The 10597-nt window shown below is 50.6% G+C and overlaps 1 long non-coding RNA gene across 1 annotated transcript in view; it reads right to left on the reverse strand.

Annotated features, from left to right (window-relative positions):
- Positions 1-4426: 4426 nt before the first annotated feature.
- The window catches only part of LOC114070269, a 35686-nt gene continuing 29515 nt past the window's right edge, over positions 4427-10597 (reverse strand). The window contains exon 4 of the long non-coding RNA XR_003573902.1: positions 4427-4463. This is a non-coding gene — a long non-coding RNA (uncharacterized LOC114070269). The remainder of the gene's footprint in view (positions 4464-10597) is intronic.

Raw genomic sequence — 10597 nt, forward strand, 5'->3', positions numbered from 1 at the left:
TGATCCCACATTATCTGGCACAGGCACAACTCCTTTCACTCCCGGGATAAATTCCAGTTCACACCAGCACAAGACCAAGTCTCTGTCTTTTCCCTCTCCCTCAGGAGGAGCATGACAGTCCCTGTGCAAAGCCCAAAGTTTGCTCAGTGGCGCAGTCTCTCCCCAAAGGAGGGAGGCATATTCTCTTAGCTCATGGAGAAACCTCTTCCCAGCTCCAGAGCCTTGGCAGGCCAGCGGGCAGGGACTGCACCATCCCCATCCATCCCTCCCACCCTGCCTGTGCAGACCCTTGTCGATGATCTTGGAGGTTTTTTCCCAACCTAAATGATTCTGTAATTCCTCATGTGTTGGCAGCAGGAACTGGGAGGGGAAATGCTCTCCACCCCCAGCAGATCCAAAGGAAACATCTCTGAGCAAACTGCTCCTTTCCAGGCTGAGCAAACAGCACGTGGCTGCAAGCACGGACTATCGATTCTAACTCCAGGGACACAGCAGAAAACACCCTGCCAGTAATTCCTCTGTCCAGGCAGTGCTTCCAACTCTCACCTTTCGGCAGAGCAGGAGGGCTGCACACGTGTCCTTGCTCCCTCCCTCCTTCCCACACTGAGCTTTTCACTGGAGAAGGGGGACCAGAGCAGCTCAGTGTCACCCACCCACCCCCTCCTCGTGTCACTGCCACCTTCACCCCCGTGGTGTGGGGGCGATGGGCACATCCAAAACAGAGTCACTTCCTGGAACAGCTCACTGTCAAGTGGTGGGAGAGCGGGGAAGTCAGGGAAGGGAGCACAAAGTGCTGCTGTGACTTTCTGCCGGATGCACGTTCCCGAAGAGGCAGACTGGCATCTATTTTGGACGTGCTGCATAAAAATAAAAGACGCTGGTTGACTGCACATGTTCTCATTTTTAGAAAACAAGCTCCAATTTATTTCTTCTATTACAGCCATATGGTAAAAACAAACAAAAAAAAAAAAAAAACAAAACACCAAAACCTCTCTTCAATGTCACCTCAATGAAATGAAGCCCTGACCTGGTTTCAACCTCCCTGGACCAGAACGTGGCACAGGAATCCCACTCTTCAGTTACCAGCTCTCTGGGGGGACCCTGACCCAAAGCCCTCCAAAGCAAGCAGAGATCTGGATTTCAGGTTCTGCACAGAGAGCCACCAGCACTGACTTTCACAGGGCCACTCAAGGTTATAAACATCACAGCTGGCACAACTGGACTTACTGCACATGTCTTAGTGCCTTCCCTTTTTGCCCTTTTCTACTAACTGGCTTATATCCATGAGGCTACACACTCACCTTTGGAAGACCTGCATTAAGGTCTGACCTGGGCCTCCAGCTTCTAATGCCACCGCCACAGGACCTTGCCTTTATACTTGTCCAAATGTGTCCCTGAAGGCTCAGAGATTCGTAATTTCTGAATGATCCCTAAGACTAAGAGTTCATACACAGATTAACTGCTTAAGCAAGCTCAAAGGCAGAGACCTGGTCTTCTTTTACTGGCAAAAGCCTCGCATTCTAAAAACCATAATAGTTCCAGAACTGCTGATTACTTTTCCTCATTCTAGATGTGTTTTTTTGGTTTTGTTTGTTTGTTTGTTTTTTAAAGTCCTGCCTGTTCATTCTACTTCTTATGAGGCTTTTCAGCATTTGTCTCTTACTTGAATGCTAAAGCCTGATTTGGGATTAAACACAACATTTGGGAGGTGGACTCCAGTGCTGCCCTGCTGTCACTGCTCCAGCTCTAAGAAGCTCGGCGAGGTATCAGGGCAGATCCTCCTCTGGGTAAGTCTGTGTGACCAAAGTTATTTTTCCCTTATTCTATTCCACACACACAGATGTGACTGATACACAGTGGGACGGGGAGAATAGGGGTGGATATGTATTAAAGTGGCATCAAATAGAGCGGTGGGAGGGAAAACACAGAAACAGGCCACTGAGCAACAGAATGGCACAGCCTCATCAGCTGCACTAATTGCCCCAAAAGCAGAAATGGGTGTGCTTAAGCAAGTCCAGAAGGCTGCAGGCAGTCACTTGGAGAAATGGCTTTTAAAACCTGGCCCACTTCCCCCACTGCAGCCACGCTGGGGAGATAAGGGAACTCCTCAAACATAAATAACCCCGTTCCGCATTTCGGGGTTCTGCAGAACCCAGCTGAGCTCAGGGCCAGCACAGAGCTCTGAGCATCAATCCTCTCTCATTCCCATAACACACCAAAAACACAGCCTCCTACAGCAACCACGGATCAAAGTCCTGGGCAGATCCCTGCAAAAGCAGAACAAAAAGCACAGAAAGCCCCAGGACTCCTGCACTCTGCCCATTAGGTGATCCTGCAGCAGGAGCCATCCAGACCTCTCCAGGGAGATGCCTCCTCACCACTCCCCACATGGATCCCTGGCTGGTCCCTAAAGCAGGTATCTCCTGGGACATCATCTTGCAGGACATGAGTGAAGAAGCTCCAAAATCCACAAGGATTGCAGCTGGCAAGGAAGGGTTTACCAAGGGTGTCCATCTGTCCCCGGGCTTTGGAGTGAAGGATCCCAGTGATACAGTTTATTGGGACCACAGGAGAGCTAAACAAGTTCTAAGACCCCTCTTTCCTCCTCAAAAGCGACCACATCAGGGCTACCACCTCCTGCCTATGTATTCCCACCTCCAGCCTTCTTCTGGCTCCCAAAACACAGCTGGCCAAAACCCCACCTTTTAATTTTCTGGCCATCCTGGCTCCCTGAACTTGCTTCACTGTGCAGAGAGGATACCTCTGGTGCTGCTGCAAGGAGGGAGCAGGAACACAAGGCCCTGATTAGAAGGGCAGCTCAGGCTCAGAGCCACTGGGCAGGGAAGCAGAGGAGGGAAACAGGGCCAGTTTAGAGCAAACCAGGTTCAAAACACATGGTTTAGACTCTGGATCAGGACCTTGGTCTGACCCACAAACACCTGCCCATGCAGGTGTGTGACAGGGCAGGATGCTCCAAGCTGGAAGTGCTCAAGATTTGCTCTTACAAAGCCCAAGCCACAACACAAGCACAAAAAGATCACAGGTGATATTCCTCTTTCAAAACACACACAAAAAAAGGGAATTAACTTTTGCATTTGCCACAGAAGGAGCAACAGGTTCCAAGCAGCAGCTCCTCTGGCCTGAGTCAATATTTGATACCACAGAGTAGGAGAGAAGGGAAGAGAGAGTGGGAAGGGAAGAGGCAAGGGAGAGGAGACCTTTCCCACTGTTCTGTTATTTTTTGTTAAATGCACTGTAGTCTGTGTCCTCAATAAATGTCTGTGCATCTCCTTCCAACAAATGTCAGCCTTGCACTGGATTGCAACCTTGGGATTACTGCCCTGGCAGAATTAACGTATTAGACATAAAAACCGTAACATTTCATTATCCATTGTAAACCACATGTGCTTTCAACCCCAGGGAAACTGGAAATATCACCCCATTTCACTATCATCTGCTGTTAACTGACTGCTCTGCCTCATGTTTGCACACTGGCACGTTCAATTTGATGATGTATCACTTTCTGGTTTCATTCTCCTTTCTTTACAAAGCTGATGTTTTTTTAAAGAAATATTTTTGTTCTGTTTTTGTCTCCACAAAATCACTCAGCTGAAAAAAAAAAAAAAAATCAACTTACCCTGGAACAAACAAAACAGATCATCTTTGTCAAGCTGAAAACACACCAGGAAGAACTTAACCTGACGTCTGAAACAGGGCAGAAGGCAACACAGAGGGAAGAAAACCTCAAACACAACAGGCAAGAAGACTTAGATTTATGGGCACGGTGGGATCTGTGGTCAACAGTGAGGCACTAAAGGACAGAACCTCTTCCCTCTGAGTTTTGAACCGTATTTCTCCTTCCTGCTGTTAGACTGGCTGCAAATTCAAAGATCTGAATAAGCCACAGGTTTCGTCTGTCTCTTTGGACAAAAATGAGAAGCAGCACAACCACAACCACACACACACACACACGTGACAAAAGGGCCAGCTGGCAGCAATTTGGAGCGACCACACAGAGGAAGTGTGGGGAGGGACAGGAGAAGAGCCTTTAAAAGCCTGGGGTCACACTTACATTGCAACTTACAGGGTTTACCGCAGGGAAATCTTTTTATTTAATCACTTCTGCATCTTTGCAAAGATTAGGGACCAACTGTCCAGATTTAGTGCTGCCATGGTTCTATAAACGTGTCTGAACATACTTGCTTGGATAAAACACACAGCTGCTGACACGGTCTCTCGTGTAAACACTTCACTGTGTACCTCAAAGAAGCCTTGAAGTTTTTATTCCTAAAAGACCCCCCCTGTTCTGCTCTGCCCCAGGACAGAGAGGGAAGGGATGGTGAGCAGAGCAGGAGGAGGGTGGGCAGGAGCTGCAAACACACACCCCAGGGGTCACTACTCACATGAGGGGGTCACAGCAGAAAGCAGGACGGTAGGGAAGCATTGGTTGTCCCACACAGCTCCTGGAATGGAAAAGAAAGATGAACAGGTCAGCTCCAAACACCGAGCCAGACACACGCAGCTGGCAGTCACCTGCCTGACCCCCTGCAACACACTCAGCCAGACTCTCATCACTAACACCACCTCGACCTACTAGTGCAGAGGGGGGAAATAATTCAAATCCCAATTGCTTCTCACTATTGGTTGCTGTTCCTACCTTGCCAGAGCCACAAAGCCCAATTAAGACCGTTTCCCTGAGAGCTCCGGGCTCTCAGGGCTGCAGGCAGCACTTAATTGTTCCAAAGCAACTTTTTCCACTGGACTTGGGCTTAGCTAATTGTATCACTGCTATTGATTTGGAGCCTTATAAAAAGCTTGGCTCTCAGATGCGTGCTCTCAGCAAAATCATGCTTGGGGCTTAGTCTGGATCTCACAAAACAGCAACCTGGAAGCACTGAAAGAGGTTTGAGGTGGCAAAACAGAACGTGCTTTAAAAATAAACCCCTGGAACGCCTGCCCAACTCAAGTAGTAAAAGGTCACTCATTCCCAGCAAATACCACCCCTGCACGCTGCTCAGAGATGGGAAACACGAGCGGATTGACAAACCCCCTGAGCACCATCCAGCGGAGATTTCTGATGGCCCTTCTCCCTGACCAGTGCTCCCCATCACCCCAGGACAGGGGCCCATGGGAGGCAGGGCTGGCTGGCGGCTCCTCACTGAAAATGGTTGTTTTCCCACCACGGGAAAGTGGGAAGAGCAGAGCTTCCCCATGGCCATTCAACCCACCACCACACACTGAGCCCTTTCTGCAGCCCCGCAGGTCCGAGCGCCGGGGATGATGTAACACCATCAGACATCTGCCAAGTAAATAAGCAAGCTCCAACACGCCTCAACTCCCAAACCTGCCGAGCAATCTCCGTTCCAGAACAGGAACTTGTACTGGGCTTTTAATACCCCCTCCAACAGATCCCCTTCCACCGAGGAAATCCGCGCCCGCCGCCGCAGGAACAGGAGTAATCCCTGCGAGCAGATGTCGGGCTCCAAAGCTGAGAAAATGACTTTGTTCTCCAGGATCAGGGAGTTTAAAAAGCGAGAAGTTGAAATGTCCTGATGAATTTGGTGGCTTAAACCCCAAAGAGGAAACACCTGCTCTCTGAACGGCCGCCCAACCCAACGCCCCTCCCCTGATTTATGCATCCATAATTCAAGGGGAATGGGCTTTTGCTGGTTGACAACACAGCAGGCACAGCCAAAGAGCTGGAAAAGAGAGGAGGGAGCTGCCAAGAACAGCCCCAGTCGCACAGCACTGCCCCATCAGCAGCTCTCAGCCAGAAACTGGGGTTGCTCCACAAGGCTCCACCAAACCCAGCGCAAGCTCCACCAACCACCCTAGAGGGACATCAGCTCATCCCAGCAGTGGATTTGGGGTCTGGACCCACGTCTCAAGGGCACAGTTAAGCCTTCCTTCTCGCAGCAAATCGCTCATGGAGATAACAGCACCTCCTTTCACGATCCAGCAGGTGAAGTACAGCTCCAGGATGCTGCAGGGAAAGGAGGGCATCTGCCCGTTCATTTGCTCCAGCACTGCCAGGGATGGGGAGTGGGAAAACAAACACACAAAAAAAATAAAATAAACCCAACAAAAATAAATCCCCAAACAAACCGAAACAAAAAAACAGAACAAAAAGAAAAAAAAAAAAGCACAAAAAGGGTATTTTCATCAAAAATTAAACAAAAACTGGATGCAGTTGTTTTCCCAGAGATCTGCTTGGTAGAGTCTCAAGGGGATAAAGCCCTGGAGGGGAGAGGGACCCACACAACCTGGTTAATATTCAAGGACGACCTCCTCTAAGCTCAGGAGTGAAGGCAGGTAAAAACTCCAGAAGGCCTGTGTACAGAGGGTGGAAGCAGGGATAGGTAGGCTGGGAGGAGTACAGAGAGACTGTCCAAGCAGCCAGGCTGGATGGGGCTTGGAGCAACCTGGGCAAGTGGAAAGTATACCTGCCCATGGCAGGAGGTGGAACTAGATGGACCTTAAGGTCCCTTCCAGCCCAAACCGTTCCATGATTCTATGAAAAACAAACTCCAGGAGCAGGATTAGCAACTGCACCAACTCAAAGCCAGAAATGGTGACGATGTCGTGATATGATCCAGGATGGAAGCGAGCTGGCAGCCTGCTGGCCACCACTACACCCCAGGAGAAAGGTGGAGCAGAGGCAGGAGCAGGGACCCTCATCAGGCATTAGGCAGCAGCTTCAAATATTCCAATATCCAGCCCAGGTGCTGATCCACCCCCACGTCAGCCAAGAGAAGCTCCCACCTGTCGCTGGGCTGGGACAAATCCACCTGGCTGTTTACCAAAGGGTCTGATTCACCTTGTGCCGGTCATTGCTTTGTCTCAGCACAGACGGGTTTTCAGGAAAGAAACGCTTTCCCTGGGAACAGATTGAAACCCAGCCCAAAAAACAGGGCGTCCCTCACACACCTCGGGGAGCAAGGAGGGCTCGGCAGGAGAGGGACCGTGTCTTTAGGGAGCTCAGGCTGGAGCAGCAGCAGATCAGCAGATCACGTTTCTGGGAAGTTTTATCTGCATTCCTACGTGTGCACGAAGGATATCAGCCCTGGAAGTCTTAATTCATGCTGGCCTGAGTCCTAATGATGGGCAGGACTGTGGCTCCACTGCGATTAAATCTGCCTCGATGCGCTGATACCGAGGGCCGGGCGGGAGCTTCCCCCTTTTCCCACCACCACCCCCGGAGGGGTGTGGAACGCCCCGGGCAGAGGCTGTGCTGGCCTTGATCCAGCACTTGGGATGTAGCAGAGGTTCAGTCAGCCTGTGCTCAGCACAGACCGGCTCCACGGGCACCCTCACAGCAAACACACGCAGCATGTGTGCCCAAATCCTGCTCCCACCCCAAAAAATCCAGCCCCTGCAGCAGCAGGGATGTCTGCCCCCCAAGGCAGCTCCCCCTGGACGTGGGGCATTCCCTCCCTTGCCTCGTTAGGGGGTGAAGGACACAACTGATGGACACAGGAACCACAAGCCAGACTTGTATCCACGCAGACCAGCAAATCCCCAGGAGAAGCAGACCTCAGGCTTCCCAAACTAGACAGCACCGAAAATCCCACTCCTCTTCCCCCATCCTCAAGTCCCTCTTGCAAGCAGGGTCAGAGGCAGCCCATCATTTCCAGCACTACTGGGAAGCAAACGTGCTGCAGGCAAGGCAGGAGGTGTCCTGTAATTAAACACTGCGTCAGAAGCCCCAGGTGGAAAGAGGACAAGTCCAGATCAGGCAGACAGCCTCAGCTCTGACATCTTCTGAGCTTAGCTTGCTTCAAACTGTACCTTCAAGGTCGGGACGTGCAGGGTTTTTAATGCGCCTCTTGAGAGGGGCACAGAAAAACAAGTGAGAATGTTGCTAAAAAAAAAAAAAAAAAAACCAAACAAACAAACAACCCAGTTTTCCCATGTAAATTAACAGAAGTTCAGCTAGAAGATCTGCAAAAGAGTTTGCATTTTGTGTGAGAAAAATCTGTGATACCTGATTACCCTGAGGTCAGAGCGTTGATGTTTCCTCCCCACAGGACTCCAGCCTTCTTAGGGATCTGTTCTGTCTTATCTGCAAAAGGCCTTTTCTTCCCTTTTGCTGTTCTCAAAGTTCACAGGGAAACCCCAACATCCCCAACAACTGCTGCAAATCCCCAGTCCTTTTTTCCTGGTTTAAGACTGGCTGCAGCAGCACGGTATCATCAAACAGTGCTTATCCTGGAAAACATGTAACTCCAATTCAACAATCCTATTACATATGCTCCCAGCATTTGTACAGGGGAGATTTAGCTCTCAGCTCTCCATTGCTTTATCTCTTTCTGTGTTTGCCAAGGCAGAAATTATCTCAGGCTATAAACAGGTCATATCCAAATGCTTCTCCAATCTTGCTGCAAATGTGGGGGGGGAAAAAAAATCCCTGGTCACGTAGCTGCACTACACGTCCTGATCCTTGCTCAGCACTGGACAGTCCCCTCTTGGAGCACAGTGGGAAGAGCTATCCCATTTCATCCCATTTTGTGCCAAACACACAACTTGCACCATCAAGGGGTCTGTTCAGAGCCCTCCTGAGGAGCGCAGGGCAGAGGGAAACCTTGTCACAGTCCTAAGGATCAGGGTCACTTCAGAAGTGCCAAAGGGCAAAGAGCCCATCGAGCCATCTCAGCAACATCTCTTGCCTTTAAAAAAAAAAAAAAATTAGAGCTCAACCACTTCTGTCTCATTTATTCCAAGCTCACTGTTCCCACAGGTCTAACCCCCAGGAGATACGTGTGCGTCTCCTGAATCACCATCTCCTCCGTCTCACACTGACACTCAGTTTTAGGGCTGCTTTGCCATCCACCTGCCAGGTACCTCTCTCCCTGAGGTGCCTCCTCTGTGCTCTTGCCCAACACCTGTCTCTTACCTCATCCCAATTTTTCCTCGCATCCTCACACCTCCGACACATTCTTGACAACTCAAGGTTTAGTCACTGTTCGCAGGTCTAAACCCCAGGTGAGCAGGATTTGTCAGCAAGACAGTCCTATCTCCGTGAGAACATCAGCCTGCCCTCCTGGATACCCTTCCTAGATGATTCCCAGATTTGCAGCAAGGTAGGCCTTCCTAGCCCAGGAAGGTCTGGGGCTGGGACAGCTCACAGAGCAGGGAGCCCTCTTGAGAAACAGCTCTCAGTGCAGCAGTGCCCTTCCAGGGGATTTTGGACTCACCCAGCACCAGCTGGGATGCACTCAGAGAGGAAAGGGAGGATTAAGGCAAATGGCTGCACCCACGTGCCAGTCAAATCAAGCTGCCCAAAACCACAGCTGATGGAACAGGTCGTTTTTCAGCCACACGGCCTGGGAATGTTGTAGGGACTCAAGCACAGCAGTAACAACGTGGGGCCCTGCAGAGACAGAGGTGGGATAATACCATCCCCCTTCCACAGCACCTCAGCTCTGGGCCATTACAAAATAACAATAATAAAAACAAGAAAATCCTCCTGATGCTTGAGAATGTGACCTTTTTTTTTCTCCTTTCCTTTTTTTTTTTGTTTTCTTTTTTGGAAAGTATACCAAGAGAAACAGCGAGCAGGTGGTTGCAGTCAGCCCCGGCCATGCTCCCCCAACACCCCTAACACTGCTCACAAGACTTCCTTCTGTCTTTCCAAGCAGCCTCCAAGGAAAATTGCTGCTTTGGCTTCAGCACCCGTGGGAAACACCTGATCCTGGGAGCACAGCATCCAACCCCACCAGGAGCCATTCCCGTTAACAAAGCCGGAGTTTCACCAACCACACTGCCCCTACCAAAAGTTTTAAACAATAAAAAGGCTATAAAAGGTGCCTAGGAATGATCCCAGCTGTTTCTCCTGGGAGCACCACGAACCCCTTCAGCTGTGATGTTCTGCTCTGCCCCCGTGGCTGGACCCCGAGGAGTGGAGCCCCTCACCCCTGACCCACCGCTTCCGACATCCGCTTCCCCATCCTCCTCCCATCTGGCACATTCCCACCAACCCACAAACACAGCCTTTGTCTTCTCCCCCCACAAGCAGCTCTTGACCCCCATGGCCCCTCTCCCCACCCCTCCTCGCCACTACGCTGTGGCAAACACTGCAAAGTTTAACAACAGGCACGAGTTTCAGGAGGGAGAAATTAAAATTATAGCCACTGAGTTGTGTGCTGAGTGTTTTTGTTCAAAACAGAGCTTGCACCTGAATCCAGACACCAGTGATCGTGGACACACACTGCAGGTCAGACTGGATCGGGGTCCTGCCCTTTGGTTTCTGTTCTGCAGAGCAAGGAACCCTTGCAGAAACATCTCCTGGCTGAGCAGGCTCTTCCACACCCACAGCAACACAAACTTGCTTTCACAGGCACCTCTGGAGGATCCCCCTCACAGAGGAGATTCCCGGACAAAGCCGCAGGTGCAGATCAAACAGATCAAAGAGGGGAACCTCCCCTCTGCTTTCATTTCCAGCTCTGCCTTCAGATCAGCCCCTCTGATGTTGCTGCTTCTCTTTCATTTACAGCTGCTTTTGTCTCCTGGCCCTGTGCACAGCTCTGGCCTCCCATTACACCCTCGGCTCCCACTGCCACTGTTATTTTATCTGTGCCTGCCTGGGCTTTCTCTTCCT

This window comes from Empidonax traillii, unplaced genomic scaffold (assembly GCF_003031625.1).
Source record: "Empidonax traillii isolate 1590-97213 ecotype Southwest subspecies unplaced genomic scaffold, ASM303162v1 scaffold1496:size126764, whole genome shotgun sequence".
Lineage (NCBI taxonomy): Eukaryota > Metazoa > Chordata > Aves > Passeriformes > Tyrannidae > Empidonax > Empidonax traillii.